The 21427-nt window shown below is 38.8% G+C and overlaps 1 protein-coding gene across 14 annotated transcripts in view; it reads right to left on the bottom strand.

The window, feature by feature from the left end:
* adgrb3 (adhesion G protein-coupled receptor B3) overlaps positions 1 to 21427 on the bottom strand; it is a 119059-nt gene that overhangs the window by 77452 nt on the left and 20180 nt on the right. The window lies entirely within an intron of this gene.

The raw sequence follows: 21427 nt of genomic DNA on the forward strand, positions 1-21427 counted from the left end.
GACGGTGCGTCCACATGATACAGCCTTCCGTGATTGTGCACGCGCCCCCCACCCCTCCTCCACACAGTTGCTAGTAGCCAAGAAGGACACGGAGGATTAAAAAACCATGATGGATTCTTCAGAAGAGGTAATTATCTTCACTTGAGTTTCTGCACCGGAAAGTCACCGGAAGCCACAATCTTCTGAACATAGCCATACTGAGAAATACAGAGAGTTGTGTGGAGGTGATAGTCTTATTTAGCTTTGTAGCAACTCATTTGGCAATGGCTTGAATGTAACGGACGTTCATTAATATCAAAAAGTTAAGCACTAAAGCTTTAATTTTAAAGCCAATATGTTTGGCCATTTCCACAAAATTACAATTTGTGCATGTGGTCATGTGGACATTTTAAAATAAAGTGCTTTAATCAAACATATCCAGATGAAAACACAGGAATTCTGCTTGTTTTTGGTTTAACTTAGCATAGCTAATACTATACGTCATCATTTTTATTACTAGGCCTGCATTAATTAAAGCTGAGGTGAACTCCCACAACCTCCGCATGTCTCTTTTGAAGTAAGGTGGGCAGTCCTCTAACCTGTGGTTTTTTTCTATTTTTTATTTAGACTGTTGTAACGTGTTGTGGGAGAGACCAAATTAGAAACACAGGAGAGAAAACCCTGCAGGAATTCAGTCCCAGGACAAGGGGGGCATTTAGTTCGAGGGGCAAGGGATTTAACCACTTAATGATCTCTGCAAACTCAGATTATTCAAAAACAAACACACCACACTACTGGGTTTTGGAAAAGAGGCAAAGTCAAACGAATAGACAAGTGTTCTTTGTTACATTAGAGAGATTCAACAATAAATTAGCACCTAAACTGAACTGCTAGGTACACTTTTCAAGTTTAATGCATGAATTCACACTCTTATTTTTGAAACTTTTGCAACCCTATATCAAAGAGATGTTAAGTACTGTTAAATTAATAGATAAAAAAGCCAATAACTTAATTTTAAATTATGCTGAATAGCGCTGTTGAAATTATGCTGAGTCTCGGTGGAGGATAATTGTAATTTCAGCAGAGCAAAGTAATTCTGTGAAATATCAAAAAGAAGGGCACATTCAAAAATTGGAATAATCAGTTCATCTTGTTTTTAATTTTTGCATCCTGAAAGATGTCTCGGGTTATTATCCACTAGAAGCCTTTGAAATCATCCTTAAAAGAACTGATGAAAGACCAGAAAGTAAACAAATAGGAAACAGTCTGATTCATTTGCATGTTTGTCATTTATGGGCCTTCTCCTCGAGTATATAAAGGCCATGGTGTCAAGCACATGCAACTTGGTTTGTCTGTGTACAAACACCTGTATTCTCAATGGTGGTGGGAAGTAAAACATCACTGTTCTGGGTGAAAGCAGCATTCATTCATCAATAGAAAAAAAAGAATAAACACCAATGAAGTTGCTCCATTTTCCTTGTTTGACAATGTGACACTAACAAAGATGTTTCCTGTAGTCTGCCACATCTTTTGGACATTAACTGCATTATCAAATGCATCATTTACACACAAAGATCATAATGAAAATTAGGTTACTGAGATTTGATAATCAAACTATTGCCTTAGTGGGGGTACTTTACTTTAATATGGTTGCAGTGCACTGTTACCATTTCAAAGTAAATATCCATGTCCATGTAAATAAATAAATAAATGAATATGCACTAGAAGCTGCCAAATTTGCCTGCTGCAGCTCGCAATATACTGTAAACAAAAGTAAAAGAAATCTGACTTAGTAGCTAGAAGCCAAAAATGTAATCAAAATTCTTAAATTCTTATTCTAATTCTTATCAGGTGGTTTCGAAAATGAAAAGTATCTCAATCAAACAAAAAGGCTTCCTAACTTTGCATAGCCAGGATCAAATCCTAGATTGAGTATGAAATGACTAATCAGTGACAGCTCCTTGTTATATGCAGCAGCAGAACCAGCCAAGAGTGACATTAGTATTGGAAATTAATTGTTTTTTAATGTGCACCTCTCCATCGTCCACCACCACATAGCCATGCACCATTACTGTGGTCAATTAGCCATTCAACATCTTACCGTTGGCCAGTGTATGGAATTGATTACCACACCACAAGCTTTCCCTGCAGCTTACCATGTCCAGAATATTAAGTGTTATGTAAAAGAAAAAAAAGTTCAACTTAACAAATTAAATTAAATCAGCTTTAACCTAAACATGACCGCCTAATTGTTTTCAACCAGAGACCACCAACAAATGTGCATCAAAAACAGCTACAGCAGTATTTCACATTTCCCCTCTGCATACAAGGAACACAGGTCTTAGTAGAGCTGGTGAGTATAATTAGTGTGCAAAACGAGTGAAGTCCTAAATCTTATTATTAATACTTCCATTTTTGTTCTTGGATATGGGAGGAAATAAAGCCCCTTCAACCCAGCTTATGAGCCTTTCTGTCTGTGATGACATTAAGGATGATTGAAGTGCATTATCTGGGCACACAATGGCTGCTGTCCTTTCAGCTGTGCTCTGCAGAGCACTGAAATAGGGAGCTGGCAACACACTCGCTGCAGAGGAACCTAGAGTTTTAAAGGCCCATGACACCCAAGCCCAGCAATAGCTTTGGCTGAATAGCCTGTCTGACCCATTGTCAGCGAGTTCACGTTATTGTCGATGAACCTGTCTGATATGCAGTCAAAGCTCTCACGTCTTCTGCCTCTCAGCAAAAGTGCACGAAGGCTTACAAAAAGGAGGTGATTTAAAACATATCCCTTCCTTCAATTCACTGATGGTACCAGGTGAAGCTGTTAATTTGCAGATAATGTTCTGTCATGGCTATGGCAAGTAGTCTACATAATGTCTCCCAATGTGTTGGGATCTTGTTTGGATGAATATGACAATGTATTCACAATGTTATGTTATTATCAAAGTGTGTGTAATAATTGTGTGAGATACTCATGATGAATAAATGCTGCTGTGTACACGCATGAAATAATCAATACATACATCGTTGTCAGACTTTAGCATCCAACATTTCTTCATATGAAATCAGCCACAGTTTATTCAACAACCAAAGTGTGATCTGTTTGAGCCCAAATGACAAAACCATTTCCTTCTACTTCCCTTGCGCTTCTGTGAGAGATGCCTAATAAGCTTTTCAATGCAAAAAAAATGGAGCCCCATGCATATATTTTTTTCCACTCTAATCAGCAAAGGAAAAAAACTGTCTTTTCATGCACTCTCTTGCTCTAATCTAATTAGAATTTATTAAACTAGGCAAAAGTTCAAGGACATCAATAGCTAAATTTTCCTCCACACAGTTAGATACTTAGACAGTAAAAAAGGATAATTCACCAGATGGGAGAAGGAACCATTTTAGTCCTGACTATCCTTTCACCTCATTATGGCATTTAGAGGCACTGATGAATGCATATTTTCTATATTTCCTCCTGATTTTAAAACAGGCGGCACTGAATGGGCACATAAATCAACTATATTCAACCAGTAATTGAATCTCCATAGACATAAGATGTTATAAAAATAGAGGGTAATCAAAGGGCACAATGTACTATTCTTGTATTTACGGAATACTATGCAGACAAGAAATAGAACAGCAGGATAATGGCTGGATAATTTTCCGCCTTAAACACGTCTACAGATGAAACGCTTCTGTACATGAAAAATAAAACCTCTCTAAAAGTACAGTATCTCTAAAATTACATGCATAATATATAGAAAGAAGAGCTAGTGTAAGGATGGCTGCATGTGGTGAAAAATATAATTTCAGAGAATATAAATACACAACCAAGAGTATCAATATGAAAAAGGAAATTTGTAAACTAATAAATAGAAAATGGGATACAAAATCAAAACTGAATACATGAATGACATCTTTGTTAGTCAAAACATAGGTCATCTGGCAGAAATGTGTTTGGATTTTCAAAGTGCTTATGTTATGACTAAACCACTCACAGTCTTGGGTGGGATTCCAGTTTATATTGGGGAACTTTATGTTATTAATAATCTCATATCAGGTATATGCCATACCTTTAGGAAAACTATACAAATGAGAGCATTTCACCGGTCCAGAACTTATTGCAAGTCTTAGTACTAAAACCATTGTTTGTTATAAACAGTCTTCTGCTTCCGAACACTTAGATTATACAATCCCACATGCCTAGAGACATTTATGGCCTTTTCTTTGCTCCAAAGGAGCAGTTCCTTGTCCATTTTGCAGAATATTTGATTGACAATGAACTGGTTGGTTTATATATGTCTGGTTAGCCACTCCACCTCTGCACAGCTGCTTCCCAAAGCTTTTCTACCTATCCTTGCTGAACTGTCTCATCCACTGCATGGGAGAATGGGGCAAAGTTATATATTTGTATACAGTTGGCACTGCAGTAAAACATAATAAACAACATAATCTTACACATATTAGCAAGACTGTAATATTGGGCTACTAAGCATCACTCAATACAATATGACCGAGTGCCCTTTGAGGTTATGGGTAAAGTGTCAGATTACAGACAGACATGAATGACTGATTGATTGACTGACTGTCCAACTGATCAATGTGTTCATAGCCCACATTTATTGGTTGCTTGCAGCACAAAATAGTTCCCTGTGCTTAGAACAGCAGCAGTCAAGTTGCTGTTCAATCACCTTTTAGAGGAGGGAAGGTTGTTCACTGGCCCCACCTTTGCCTCAGTAATAGAGGGCCCGAGTCCTGCCTTCTTTTTAGTAGTCTTTGTTACACGATAGCCTCAGGCGGGCTAAAATTAATTTGAATATAAAAATGTAAAAACCATTCACAGGCTACTAAGGGCTATACTCCAAAATAGAGAAATTATATGCTAGCCTGTTTCATTGGCTTTTTTTATGTGATGCTTAGTAAAACTTGTCCAACAGCTCCCACACTGCTGCCAATCTCCAAACAGGCCCACCTTCCTAACAGCCAGCTACCCACCACAAAGCACATGGGCTCAATCATACAAGATGTTCCCTTGTTTGGCATTTGATATTACTGACAAATAAATCTCATTTTAGCTATATTGCTGGCTTACCTTCCCAGACCCACGTAAAGTATAAACAATAGCCAAACTTTGGTATCATGTACCCAGGCCGAGACAAGATAAATGCTACTAAAGATTTGTGTTTCTCCCGTAAAGTGTATGTACTAAAGTACAATCACTTATGCCAGACTGTGTAGAATAACCATAATAGAGTGCTACAAAGTCATAATAGGACTGCTTACATAACATTGATTTGTCTAGTCCCACAAGGCAAAATGTTATTGCTGGTTGTGGTTTTGCCTATTAAAAAGCAACATATTTTCACTTAGTGTCTACAAAGCCATTTTTCATGACAACAATTAACATTTCCTGCTGTTAATTTCAAGTGGCGTTCCTGAGGCAGACAGCAGTGACATTTAGATCTATTAGTTTAAAGGCTTTTATTCCATTGGTAGCTGCGATAATACTGAAATCTAAATCAATTATTGAATAGAATGAACATTACTATAACTGGCAGGATACCCAGGAGGAGTAAAACTAAGTAAAGTTTAGTTTCCATAATACATAACTGAAAAACTGTCTCAAAAACTAAGGAGAAAAAAAACTGACATCCAATACAAATCGTCTTTCTTTCCCCTGGAACTAACAGCAAACAACTTAATGTTGAGATTAAAGATTCATCACTATTTATATCACTATTGAAAATACAAATATGCAAAGCAAATAATGGTATTTCTGTGGTTAATACTGCCCCTTTCTGCAGTCAGGTAAATCATTATATATGTAGCTTTTTTATCTAATACGTACTGACATGTAAATAGCTAAAACTAACGAGCCAAGACACTTTCTCTATTTATAAGTTAATGCAAAATGCAATACATTCATTTGAAGTTAGAGCAATCAGCAATTCATGTGTCTCTAGGCACCCTACAGAGACAGGAGACTGCATTCATTATATGACATTCTCAATAATTCATTACAAATGAGCCCTTCCTGTTTCTCCTTGTTTTAATGTCTCGGACAACCGTGGCTTGGCAACTTGCATTGAGTGACTTCCATGATCAACCTATGATTACTGACACCCCGCGCTTTGTGAAAAACTACATTCTTACCACACATCAGAGAATCTTACTTTCTTTCACATCTTGAGCAGTTAACATATGTAGCGGTCGGAAGTAACTTCCAAGGGGAATCTCACAAGAGCACAAATCAGTAGGATATTTTCTCTCATTATCTTTGATAGGCTGCAAAGTTATTCAAGGCTGTTGCTTCATCCCTATCTTCTTTTTGCTCATTCTGTGACTGTTCTTTCTGTTACTTTGGAGAACTGGACAATTAATGACACCCCCACCTCTGTCTTTAAAAAGTACAGTAAACTTTTAATTGTAAGGTACTGTGCATAACAAAGGACCTCCAAAAATTTCCTAGAGAATCTCTGAAGATCAGTCAATGGCGCTCATCACATACATCCAATTATACTGATACAACTGAGAGAGCCAATTTCAAAACATCACCCTTACTGTCATTACAGTACAAGTACAACATTTTATATTATTGTCATAAGCATTTACAATATGTTGGCAAATAAATGGTAAGTGAGTGGACCATGGAGCACAGCTCAATAAACAAGCAATTATGGAATAACTGAGTATGACATTGATAACACAAGCAATAGTCTCTTCTGGGATTACTCAGGATAAATATTTCATTAACCACCAACCAACAACACAAACTAAAGAACTGTTACCACCACGTAAAAAACGAGAAAAACGTCCCCGTGAACACGTATCAATAGATTAAAAATAACGTGACATTTACACAAACTGCCGTGAGACTGGGTTGAATCATACCATGTTTATGGCTGCAACATAGTTGTTTCCAAAAAAGAACTATCAGACCTTTCTGCACTTAAGTTTGTACATAATGCTTTTTCAACCACCCCTCCTGTCTCTAACCCCAATAGAGTCACGCCTTCACTCTTTTCAGCAGTATCTCTGAACGAGCAAGGGGAGGGCAAAGGAGACCGCAATTCCACAAGCAGCACAAAGTGTGGCTTCTGGAGTTAGAACAAGAAGACTTTTGTTTGCTACCTCAGTGGGGTTCAGTTCTCTGATGTCAGCTACATTTAGCTTCTGTCCCAGAAAATGACTATGTTTATTAATGTGAGCTACCGAATGAGCAATCCTGTTTACACTTTCACTTCCACTTGAAATCTAACTAGTAAATTACATTGACGATTAAAAACACTGCCAAGTGATAGGTTTTGTAAGTCTTCCTGCACCTCAACACTGCACTCATTTTAATCCTCTGGGTCAGGGATGAGGCATCTCTGGTTTGTTTGTGTGATATTGAGCTGGGTCAGTTCAGATGGTCTCAAACGTATCAGATTGGTACAGGTCCAAAATGAGCTAACCAGCATATCACTTATGAAAGGGCTTCTTAATTAAATCCACAAAAAGCAGAGAAGTGAATCGCATGCCTAGCTTCTTGTTACTAGGCAACCAGGGCAAGCAATGTGCATACCACGCTGTCTGTATAGAAGGCAGGGTGAGGGGAAATGGGCTCCCTGTCCGTTTCCAAGCCCTCTTTTTGGATATTTCATGTTAAAGGACAAAGCAGTAGGAATGTGGACAGCAAATCAAGTCTAAGTGGGGTGTTTGAAATTCCTTTAATGAGAACTTGGCTCATTTAGACTCCCAAGTTGATGTGACTTGTTGGCCAGTGGTGATGGTCTGGGCAATATATTCTCAACAAGGTTTTAAAATAAGTGAAGAGAGGAAAGGAGTGACAGGCAAACAGGGGAAGATATTTGGGCTATTTTAGATATTCCTTTGTCTGTAACAACAAAGCCACAATAAAAGGAAAAGAAATAGCAGAAAAGACCTGTTTTACGCTGAGTTTCATAATTTTGTTTCTAAAATCAGGGATATGAATCAAATAATCACATTTATGAATATTTGCATATAGAAAAATGGATGATATACTTGGTTGAAAAATACTGACTACTACCTCAATGTTTCCACTTGGATTTTTTTCAGCAGAGGGGGGAATGGGTTGGAGGTATGAAGAGATTATGCGGAAACAGCTGAAAAAAGTTGTCAACAGTAACGTTACCTAAGTGAATACAGCGTGTAGTTCCGTTTTATTTTATTAACAGTTTGCTTTATTTGCAATTGTTTCTTGAAAGCATCAAATGTCTCACAACTACATTCCAAGATATAATGTCCTTTCTCCCACAGAAGGAGTCTTTGGCGCAGTGGATGTGACACATTCCTTTGGTGTGGGAGATCTGGGTTCAATTCCCACTGCGATACATCAACCAATGTGTCCCTGAGCAAAACACTTAACCCGTAGTTGCTCCAGAGGTGTGCAACCTCTGATATATACAGCAATTGTAAGTCACTTTGGATACAAGTGTCAGCTAAATGACATGTAATGTTTTACTATTGTGAGTCCGTTCAGCTTTACAGATATTTACACATAGCTAATTAACAATTCCAGATACATAACACATTTTGCAATGTGCATCTCAGCTTTTCACTCACTCTGACCACTACTTTGTTATTACTAAACATTGTGCCAAAATATGAACAATAACTTTGCTGTCAGTGGGCTTATTTGCTAGCTAACCACCGCTATGGAAAAATCCAGCACATAGACGTTACCTTAGGATAATGTTACGTGAAACAAGTGATATAACTCATTTTACATACAGTTTAGCAACAACAAAAAATGCTAAGGAAACATACTACGTTTTTAATGTTGGTTTTGAGTGGTATGCATCCCCACTAACCTGGAAAATGTTTTAAACAGTAAGTGAATACAGCGGGTCGAGGGAATACAACGTCTCCTGCAGCGGGGATTCAAAAGCAGAGGGACTGCAGGGTTCGCTAAGGTTAGCTTCTTGTCTAATCTGGGGGTCTGATAAACAGTAAATTTGTCAAATGCAGTGCCCAAAACGCTATTTTCCAAGCTTCTGTAGCTGTCTTATTGTTACAGGACCCACGAGAGCGCAGTTTTCATGGTCAGTCAGCCTTGGAGGCTTTCGTCCCTTTTAGTCACTATGCCTGAGGAGACACTGCTGTACTTGCGCTGATGTTTATTTGGTTGTCATGACTTTGCGAGTGATGATGTCCTGTCACTGTTCCAGTTGCTCACCCTCAAAGGGGAGAGAGCACGAATGACTGTTCGCTTGAGTTAAGTGGAGCGACGACTTCATGACATTTCATAAAATACTGAAGCAGCGGCAGCAATAATTTGATAGCGGCGGACCGCTGATGCTAAATGTATATAGCGGAAACACTGTACCTCATGAAATTGTTTTAAGGTGCTAATTCAGGCAATATGTAAATAATAGGCTGTCTAAAGTTTTTGGAAACTAGAAAAATAGCTGCACAGAGCATCTATATTGTCTTCATCTTTTATTTGTGAAATCTCCACAATGGTTAATTAAATTAATGTTGCATGGCATAATATAGCTTACTGCTGGAACACATCCTTAAAGCCCTGACTCGTGCAGTATTATAAAACATGTGTTTTAAAGTACACAGCTTTCCCATCATGTGTATGAAAGTGGGCAGAATTCATCCGCCCCTACCAAGCCATCCACACTCCCAACAAATATCCATCCTATGTTTGTGTGCTTCTGCCTGTGTCAAGTTCATTTCAGTTCAGCAGAGGGCGGGAAGCGCACGACAGTACCACCCACCTTTTTATGGCACTTGACAGCCCTCTGGATGACAGATAAGTAAGACACAAAATATATTTGAATAATGCAGACGTTCTCTGCATGCTGCAATGCTGAAGCTGAGCTGATGGTCGTAGACAGACAGTCCAACTAGTGCTTCAACACCTGCCTGACTACCCCTCAATAAAATAGGCTTTTAATGGGAGCTACTTTCATCAAATTTTTAGAGGCCATGCAGGTGTCTACAATGCTCTGCTAACAATGGAATGAAAGAAAAGTGATCATTTTAAACGTGAGATTATTCAAAATTAGGATGAACACCGATGTCAGTGAAGCAGACTGAGGTGACTGTTCCCTTGTTAACTAACCTATTTCTTTCTTTTTATCTACAGCATTCTTATCTGAAGAACAGTTGTCCCCCACGCTTTCATTGTTTTGATGTTTGGACTGAGCACCTGCCTTCTCTAAATTCTGCACACATACCTAGCTAGGTTAGTGGATGGAGGTTGGGGCAATCACTGCATATTAAATATTGTCACTGTCCTTTAAACAGAATGTGGATCGACGGCACCTACAAAACATTTCACTAGCTCAAGGTTTATTATACGTTAACAACGTATGCCTACTGTAAAGACCATCTTCATTAAAACCATCTGACTTTAAAGCAATGAGCTGTCAAAAGCTTTGCAGATCACCCAAAACCCTCCCCATGTCATTAATCTTAATTAATGCTCTGACAAATATGTCATAATATTGGATGTGAAATATGATAAATGCTCGCTTTAGCCCATCCATAATTGAGTCTCTTTAACAAAATGGCAAAATTTCAAATTGCAGAGCTGGCGTGGCCCCTGAAAGCAACAAAGATGACCTTATGCTTTTGCTTTAAACAAGCTACTAATAATTGAGAGTTAGGTGTGAGCCACATACACATTTGAATCTGAATCAATGGTTTAAATTGACTTGTGCAACAAGCAATTCCTCCTGCATAGCTCATTAAAGAAAAATAACACTATAAATATATGAAAACATAATTGATGTTCTGATACATAAGGAAAAAAGGAAAAAACATAGTATATTGGCCTTTGTTTCTATTATGACTAAACTTACTGTACACAGACTCATGGACCAAACAGCAGCATGCATTATCATGGCTCAAATCATGTTGTCAACAAATTACTGGTTTAATGTTGCAAGAGTTACAGATCTACAACATTTTAAATTACCTTTTGAGCAAAATGCTTAGAGGAAAAGTCAGTATATGTTGTTTTTCAGAGGGTACATTAAAGATATGAGAATATGAATTGGGTGAGAGAGAGACTTTTTCCAGCGTGGATAAATATTCCTGCTCTCGCCAGCATCTGACAGCATCACTGTTCTGCAAGAGGCATATTGAAAAATGGAAATGCATGCAGTCTGTATTTTCATCTCTTGCAAGCAACTATGGAATTTCAAAGGAAATCTCACAGCTGCACAATACTCGCCTAATTCATTATATCTGTTTTCTCAGTTGTCTTCTTGGGTAAATGACAGAAGGTATTGTACAGCCCCAGGTGCCAACCTCTAACTAGACTAGGAGGCACGTTCACTTCATTCACTGGCCTTCCTGGTAATGAGGTGGAAGAGAGTATCAGCCTATGACCGTCTGGGAGGCACAGTCCACTGGTGAGTCACACGAAGTGTAATAGGCAAAGCCAAGACATGAAGGGAGACTGCTGCAGTCAGACTGATGCCACAAGAGCTGGAGGACAAGCTAATAATAGGACATGTTTATGAAAATATCAAAATAAAACATGCCATAGGCTGTCCTGGTTGCTCAGCAAGCAGGGGACATACAGTGTTCTGTCATTTTTAATCTGATTTACAACCCTTTTTTGGCATCTTAAAACCTCCTCACCTCTTTCCTGTTACTTCTGTGAACCAAACAAGCCGTACATATAACTTGCATATCAGATAATATTTATAACATACATATATATGCTTGTTAAGGAAGTTAATGGATGTTTAGATTGTAGTTATTGAGTATATGATATATGTATTGGAATACGACAGCAACAGATGTTTCTTGTTTTTATAACCTTTTCCACGGAGGAGGGCATCTAACTCTAACATTTTGAATGACATGATTGTAGCCTTGTAAAAAAGACTGATTGTAAGCCAAAAAGACCTTAAATACAGTATCTTGTCTTCTGCTGATAAAGCATGTCTACAGTACAATGCAGTGCAGCATGCAGGCTTCACACGTGTTTGCTTCCACAATTATAGGCCAATTCATCAATTCAGACAACATCTATGCCATCGTGAGCCAGCAAACTGTAATTCAATTAATAACATCAGGAATGGATGGAAAAAGAAATTACATCTGATGAAGCTTCAGCTGTCTGAATGGTTGGATTTTCACACTCTTGACATTTTAGAAACAGAATATATCTTTAAAGAGGAAAAATGTAACACTTTTTGACTAGAGCATTGGTGCTTGTTATTTTCCATCATTTGCTTTTGGGAACTAGCGTTAAAATATGTTGCTTTATAATTTAGATCTTTGATCGTTTTTTTCTCTCCCACTCCCACAGTGTTGCTGTGTAGACTTTAAGGCAAACTTTCCTCTGCTCTTGTCTATGAGCTCATTTTAGCAGTTTCTAATAGAGCGAGCCCAGGGATGATCAGAACTAGTACAAGCATAACAGACACTGAAATCCTGCTCCGATGGGGGTACGTTAAACTCAAATGGGGACAAAATGTAATGTACCAATGCCCACAAGCCAATAAAACCTTTCATGAAAACCTGGCACTAGTGCATTTAACAAACCTTTTAAATGCAAAAAATATTTCAATGATAGCTGAGTTACAGTTTCTGAGCATACTTTAATTTATTGTTGTGAATTTTTTAATTAATTTATTTGACACTCTCAACTTTGACAAACTATCTAACTTTAGACCCCACTATATAAGTCCTTTTGTTAACATTTCAACGCAAGGAGATTATGGGGACCTTGCAATGTGAGACAACATAATCATATCATAGTAAATGTAATTCTAAAGCAAACTGGTGCAATCTAATGCATAGCAGCATGCAAACATACTGAAAATTCGGTTTGCATTGGTTTGGCAAACAATTTACAGTACAGCCTTTTGCAATATGTGCTGTGGTTTTATTGATTGTGCAACAAATTGCTGTGGCTTTTTTAGTTGAATTACAGCACAAATTAGTGCTGTGTTTTCAGTGAAGCTGGTGGTCCCCTGATAGTGTGTGAACACACATGCTTGTAATTTTGGCCAGAAATCAAGAAAATGTTGTATTACTTTCACCACTATGCTTGTCGCTAACTGCTTCTACATGGCACCAGAATTTCACAGTTACATTTTTTTAATACATGTAGCACTTCTCCATAGACATTCAATTTACATTTTAAAATCTCATGAGAAAAACGAAGTACTAACATACCAAGCAAGTGACAGATTTGTGTGGGTGTTTACTTTGTGGAAGCCAACACGGACATTATCTGGGTAGCATTTCTTTTTTCTTGCCGGTCGAGGTCTTGAATAATTAAATGGGATCGGCTTGCTCCTCTTTATGTTAAAGAGAGGAGGTATTCTTACAGTCCCTGTTTGACAGGCTTTGCCCTACCACAGGACGTGAGGTGCCTCCTCAAAAAAACACTCTGCTTTGTGCATTAAAAGCAGGGAGACACTGTCTAGACCAAATACCTCTCTCACACTAAGTTCACCAATGCCATTCTGTCCTGAAAGGCAGACTCCAGCAGAAATCTCCTTGCTTGCTTTAGATTCATCTGTCTGGCTGGCGCTGATGGCTTCAGTCCATCTGGGAAGTCAGTCAGGCTTGGACTTACATACCTGACATGCTGCAAGAATGGACACAAACCAACACTCCCTCTGAGATCAAATTTGTTTTTTCACCGTTAATGTCCAAAAATGCTGCGAGGCCAATAAATCAATGCTTTTTCAGACGAACGCAAGAAGAAATTGATGGAGGGCATTTGTAGGACAGGCACAAACTGGCCAAACATCCAAATATGCTCTCCCCTCAAGGACAAATAATAGTGTTCCATGATTTTCTCTGTGAACAAGTGTGGCCTTAGGGTGGAAAGTATACAGAGACATTTGTTCAGTGTGTTGTGTGCCAGTATAAAGTAAACCACATGAGAGCCCTCTGAGCAGTTCCATGACATGGTTTGGAAATTACAAATTGACCAAAAAGAAAAAGAACAAAGAGAAAAATACATTCCCACATGCTGGTGGTGAGACAGAAACACACAATTAGTTAAATCAATCATAGCTCAGAGAAAGTTTTCTGAGGGCCCCTTTGGCAAATCAAATTACTAAACAAATCTGTGATTGTGCATATTCTTGCATGATTATATAATTGAACTTTTGGCCACCCCACTAAATCAATTGAATACATTAATCACTTATATTATTTGAATCAACCAATCAGTTAAATAACTTAAATCAATGCTTCATTGAACAAAATGGTTAGGATGCAATATTGTTGTGTACTGTGGTGGTGCAGTACATTTCAAACCACTACCTGCAACAGCTGACTGCAATGTCTGCACCTCTCTTGACATGAAGTTCATGGGTTTGTGTGTTTGACTTTATCACCACTTTGATAATGATCCACCCAGTAACATTCACACTTCTACGTGCCCACTTTGTCAAAATAACTCTTGGCTCAATATCGGAATCGTCAAACACATATGTGAGTGGTTCACTGAGCTCAGCGAGACCCTAAGAAAGATTTCTGATGTAATTGAATCACAGTATTACCTCAGCAATTGTAAAGCGATAGAGAGGCAAGTATGGGGAAAACCCGACCCAGGGAGGCTATAGCGGCTTATATCTAACTGTTTGCTCATTGCATTTGTTTAAACTCAATGTAAAACTGTTTTTTGCATGCATTACTAGCTGATTTCACCATAGTCACATAAGTATCTGACTGAATGGTCTCATTATTAAATTCTGTTGCAGTTTTTGGATGGGCCTCGATTGCAGTAAGTCGATGCAACACGTACATTGAATGTTAACATCTGTCTTCATTATAGTTCTACAGTATGTAAGTCTTTAGCATGTCGTGTTGGTCTTGTTCTGACCTCCACAATATTAAGTCTTTTGCTATTTGTGCCTCTGTGTGTGGATGTGCAATGAATAATGCACTGCACTTTGACCACCTTCTTCATCTAAGATCATTCATTATCACTTCATTGTTATTAAAGGGGTGATAGAATGATTATATAGGGTATTCCACACTGTCCCTTAAAGTCTCCTAATAGGGTATGTAACATTGGTCGGGCTGAAAATTGCCCAAATGCTATTTTATTAGGGCCTTAACTACCCTGTGAATATGGCTCTATTTGGAACAAGAGCTTTTCTTCCAAATATGGTATGCTCATGAATATTTAGATGAGCTGTGCGCTGATTGGTTTGAGCGAACCCCATAGAAACACATTGGAGACGAGACAGCAGGTCTCATATTTCAGACACTGCAAAGTTATACGTTGTTTGTCGGGCTATTTCATTATTAAATTCACTTCTGAGACTTTTTTATACAAGAAATCAACTATATAAAGCTCAAATATGGGCCGTTTTACAAAAATTGATGGCTAATTGCAAATTTGGTAAGACGTGTCGGACTTTAGGAGCTCCACACAGTCTGATGAGAAAACGGCAACCTCCATACCCAGTGAAAGTCACCGTTTCTCGGCTACTGCACTACTGGGGCTTGGGGCTCCGCGGAGCTGGCTGGCTGACAGCTGCCGGCATAACTAGAGTATATTTAGTTTGAATTTCGTCACGCCACTTATATAACATATACCCCAAGGTCTTATAAAGCTAACAATGGTGTCCGATTTCAATTTAATGCATTTTTGTGAACATTAGCTAGGGATTTCGTTAGCTGCTACTGTCCCTTCAATCCTATGTGTACAGATCGTGGCTAGTTAGCTTCACTTTCGGCATAATTAAAGTATATTTACAGTTTGAATTTCGTCACGCCACTTATAACATCTACCCCAGGTCTTTAAAGCTAACAATGGTGTCCGATTTCATTTAATGCATTTTTGTGACATTAGCTAGGGATTTCTTAGCTGCTACTGTCCCTTCAATCCTATGTGTACAGATCGTGGCTAGTTAGCTTCACTTTCGGCATAATTAAAGTATATTTACAGTTTGAATTTCGTCACGCCACTTATATAACATCTACCCCAAGGTCTTATAAAGCTAACTATGGTGTCCGATTTCAATTTAATGCATTTTTGTGAACATTAGGGATTTCGTTAGCTGCTACTGTCCCTTCAATCCTATGGGTAAAGATCGCGGCTAGCTGCAGGCCCTGGAGCTCCATCAGGGCCTCTGCATTTTGTAGTCCAGTAACCCAGAACCGGTGACTTTGCGCGGGTATGGAGCGCCGCTGGCTTCCCTTCGTGACAGAGATCCAGCTAGCTCACAGCAAGTCTATCAAGTAGGACACGCCGGGCGGCGAGGCAGCACCGGCCGCTGTCACGTAGCCTGCTGAGCTCCTGCTGAACTGCGACACACAGTCGGACAAAATTTGCAATTAGCCATCAATTTTCGTAAAACGGCCCATATTTGACCTCTACATAGTTTATTTCTCGCATAAAAAAGTCTCAGAAGTGAATTTAGTAATTAAATAGCGGACCTCTGGAGATCTGCATGACCTAGCTAGATTCAGAAGACTAAGCTGACCTCAAGTCAGTGGTGTAGCCTATGCAAATGTTGGGGCGTGACAAAGACTAGGATTTGGGAAGCTTACGTCAGCTTCCAGCTTTGTTGAGATTTGCCTGTTTTCAGCGGCAGTTTCAAAATGTGAGATTTGCTGAGGATAGGGGTATCAATGGGATTTTGAGCTTCTATGTATGTCTTATTTACCCACCGAACTGTCGTTATTCAACTATGACAAGGTAAAATCAGTTTTGCATTCTATCACCACTTTAAATCTAGCTTCGTCTATTTAGTCTATAAAATACAAGGAAATAGTAAAAAATGGCAAATCCAAATTTCACAGAGCACAACATGACGTCTTCAAATTAGATTGTTTTGTCCAACAAATTCCAAAGATATTCAATTTGCAGTGATATAAGACAGGGAATAACAGTAAATCCAAATACATTTGAGAGCCTGGAATCTACATGTTTGGAATTCTACCTGACAAATTACTTAAGATATAGATATACAGTACATTGTGCTACTGTATACCATACTATACATTACAATTGTGCCCTTGGAATAAATCTTAAATCCCATAAAAACTTGGTTTAAAGTCATGTCTATAGCATTAAATAGTCACGACTAAATAGGTGGCAATGTTATAATAAGCAAACAACCCAACAACTGTCATCTTAATTGATTCAAATATTGCTAAATTCTGATTGGTAAATGGAAGTATGTGATATAACCTCTTCCCAAAGGAGTCTTGCCCACTTCAAACTAGAAAAAAAGGCCTCAGACAAAACATTACACTCATAAAGCTTTCATGTAAAATAACCAAAACTCTCATGTCTATGTAGGACCCCATCTCTCATGGTCAGAAGCTGATTGAGAAAATAGGGTTTCAAGCCCTTTTAAAGGCAGGGTTAGTAACTATTTCCAATATACACTTTTTTTATATATATATTGTTTCAAATTGTCTTTACACCCCAACAGCAGTATATAACTCATGGGCTCTGAAAAAAGAGCATAAAAGATCCGTCATCTGTAGCTGCTGGAATCCTGTAGAAACACCCACATTTGGTATGATAATATGAGGTGTTTGCTTGCCGGTGAATGAGGCATTAAGTAAAATTGCGGTCCTTTCTGTGCTCTGCTCTAAAGCAGCGACACAGCGGTCCTCCTGCACATCCTCCGCAGGGTTAGACGGAGCCCTGAGGAGATGCTACTTTCAAATCTTGCTAGCTTTTGAACATCAGGGTGGTGATGGCGCAGTGGATATGACACATGCCTTTAGTGTGGGAGACCTGGGTTTGAATCCCACTGCGATACATCAACCAATATGTCCCTGAGCAAGACACTTAACCCCAAGTTGCTCCAGAGGTGTACGACCTCTGACATATATAGCAATTGTAAGTCGCTTTGGATAAAAGCGTCCGCTAAATGACATGTAATGTAATACCAACCCTGCCTTTAAATATTCTATCGATTCACCTCTATCTTTTATTTCTGTTTCTTCCTTTAACCAGCTGTGGGGATACACCTACCAATAATCTGTAACTCATTAACATCTCTTGTCCACTCTTTACTGCTGTGCCAGCAACATATGCTACAGCTAATATAGCTGTAAGACAGACACTTCTAATCAGTAATGTGTAAGATGTGCAAATTGTAAGAGTGCACAGCAGACTGGAGAGTAGAGACTTTAATGGCAAATGGAGGGTGAAATTCACCTTATGGACTAAACAGTAAGGCCCCGTAAATGAAGACTTTGCATAATAGGGTCACACGGACATGGACACTTTGGAACATGCTGCTGCGATAAGCGCTGACATTAGGATGAGCAATCTCTGCATCCGCATACTGACCCTGACCTCTGAGGCTTATTGGAATGCCACAGTCTACTCAGGACACAGATAACAAAATCAGCATCTTCAGCCACTATTTTCAATTGTCTCTCGGGTCAAAGAGATGAGGCAACGCTGACCTTAAAGCTGTTGATTACCCTTTATAGTCTCAAAGCTAAGGTGATCTCTGTAATTTCCAAAGTGAAAGTGGAAGACAAAAGGCAACGCAATAAGCCTGCGTTAGTATTAAAATATATTCAGCCCTTATCGCTTATCTGGAGCCACTCGAAAAAAAAAGGCAACGCTGCATCTCTTGACACCTACAAAGAACAATGTTTACAAAATCCTTTGATTTTTGCCCCCGCAATTCAGTATGTGTTTACGTTCACTCTGCCAAATGACAAAGTATTCTCTCACTCTCTGCTAATCCTCTTCTTTCGCCCCCTTCCTCTAATTGTCACCTCACATCAGAGAAGAAAGCTGCAATTATTGCACTTCACTAACTGTTGAGACAACATCACAACAGTCGGGCTTTGGACACCGCTGAGCTTGATGGTTCAGCAAGATGGTCTGAGGAGCAGAGCTCTTTAATTGGAGGATCTCAAAGCTCCAAAGCACCTGCTAAAAGATAGCTTTAGATCGCTGCATGAGAGCACTGGAGGGCATAGTCATTTTCATATAAATGTGCCCATAGAAAGGTAAACCCACAGAGCAGTTCCAGGTGTTGGTGCCTAAAGATACCTACAATGCCTCCATCACTGCTCAGTATCCCTGCAGCAGCAATAACTGTAATGTCACAATTTTTTTGGGCTTATATACACGCTATGAAAGTGAATGGGCACTTTGTTGTAAAAATGGGCACTTTGTTTGTTACTGTATGTAAGTTTCCAACAGTAAAATTACACTTAAATTCAATTGTTTTTTTTTTGTTTAAAAGGTAATACATGGCATCCATCATGTGAAACAAATGTCACTTATCTGTTACTAGCAGTAGCCGTAATTCATGCTGAAAGTTTTTTATCCTGATTCATCCTAAAGAGTGAATTTGAACGTGGGGGGGGATTTTGAATTCAAGCGTTGGGAGTTTTGCCGTGAAGAAAATTTAATTTGTTTTGTGTTCCGCTCTGTTTTTCATGTACCAAGGCAAAACTACAACATTCAGTACAGTTTGATATTTGTTACAGCCTGACATGGGCAGAAAGAGGGTTTACATTCATATTGTCATACTACATCTACACATCTCCACTTCCCTTTATAGAGTATGTCTGTTCTTCTCATAAAAAACACTCTGCAAAGTCAATTTACGTTTCATTTCAACAGGTTTTGACATCTGCAGGGTCACCTTTACTATTCATTATACAGCCAGCATTTGCTTTATTAAGAGAGTGCTGCTGTGTGTATAGAAACTGTGGATCCTTCAGTTTAACCAATGATTAAAGAGACTGTACAGTATGGCACCACTGTGTCTGAATAACAAAATAAGTGGTTAGCTTAATATTGCTAATTCTAATGCATTTGCAGGATTGTAATTATACACTTAAATGTGCTGTACAAATTAAATCTTCGGCTTTCTGCATGACAAGGATTTCTTCATACATTTCATCTCTGCAAAGTCCAGTAATTCACAATTTTAGATGAAACATCTTTGCTCCTGCAATAACAATCTGTCAATGCAAAAACAAGGTTTGGAAGGAAGGAATCAATAAACCATTATGATTTCACTTTATCATTACCCCTCTACTGTGGCAGCAGTTGTGTGCCAGCATCTTAAAGTAGGACAGCATCAAATAAATGCTTTAATAAATACATAAACCTTTGAATCAAAACATTTTGCTCATAGACCAAAACTGTGATGCATCCATTCATTTATTTTATCGACTACATTAAATTGAGTTTTTGTGTGTTGTGTTTATTGCAGTTCCCAACACTATTTAGGCAAGTTTTTTTTAATATATGTCACAGTTCAAACAGGGTTTTTGTCTATGAGTGAATGACCACATGACCAGTTAACGTACAAGTAGACCACCAAGTAATGGCCTCCAGCCATCACCCCCACATTGATGCATTATAGAGAAAGCAGGGGGCCTATGAACAAGGAATACTGATGGTGTACAGTATAATAACCTCGTTGAAGCTCTTATAGTATCCTGTAATGGATTTTGCTTAAAGGGGTGGTTCAGAATTTTGGACATAGGACCTCATTTCCAAGTTAGCCAGTGTGTTATTTATCATTGGAGACCGTTTTCAACACTTTTCATCCAGTCCTTCCAGTTGCAGAGTTCGCTGGTGCTAGGCTAGCGCAAGTCAACAGTATCTGCTAGCCTGCCATTAAAAACAGTCTTACCCACTCCACAGTACACCCGAGGCAAATAAATTATAACGCCAGACTATCGATGTAAATGTCTGTGTTGATAGAATAATGTTAGGAATAAAACTACCCTTGCATCGCATTGCAATAGTTATACTTTGTTCCCTGCAGTTGGTAGCATAGGCTACAGCAGCGGCTGAGTGATATTACCTAGGCTACTGAGAAAGACAGTTTCCATGACAATCACACACAAGTTTATTTACCTGCTGCTGCAATTTGCATGTAAACTGTCTGAGCTTACATTACTTTTCTGTCAGCAATTACCTAAAGTTAGCGGTTAGCCCAGCCAGGTATCTACCAAGAGTGTAGCTATACCGTTAGCTAACGTTGTCACTCTCCACAATGCATTGAAATGCAACGTTATCTCCACTGATGTTGTCAGTCTCAATCTAGCTCTAAGTAGCAGCTAGGTGAATGTTATGAAAGGGGCTAGCTTTATTAGCTAGAGTAGCCTACCAAAAGTTATTACCTGTTCATCAGTAGCTGTTGGTGCTTCTGGAAAGACGGATGGAACCGCATTCGTTGTCAGTGACTTGTGGTCCTTTAGATTGCAGGGTTTTTCAAAGTCGTCTGGTCTAAAATGATCACTCCACATTCGTCACTTGAGTAGAGTCTCCGCCTTGATGTCCAAGCCAGCAGCAAGAAGCCACAGTTGGTTCCTTTCTGGATCTCCCAATGGAAATTTGTGGAAACTTTGTGGTGCCCATCTGTTTGGTTTATTTTTACAATTTCTAAATGCACACTGAATCACCATGTTGCCTAGTCCTTAGTTTACAATCCAATGCTTCAATACCAATGTAATAACCTACTACTAGCTAGGGGTCCCGACT

Source organism: Sander lucioperca, chromosome 15 (genome assembly GCF_008315115.2).
Source record: "Sander lucioperca isolate FBNREF2018 chromosome 15, SLUC_FBN_1.2, whole genome shotgun sequence".
In the NCBI taxonomy this organism is placed as follows: Eukaryota; Metazoa; Chordata; class Actinopteri; order Perciformes; family Percidae; genus Sander; species Sander lucioperca.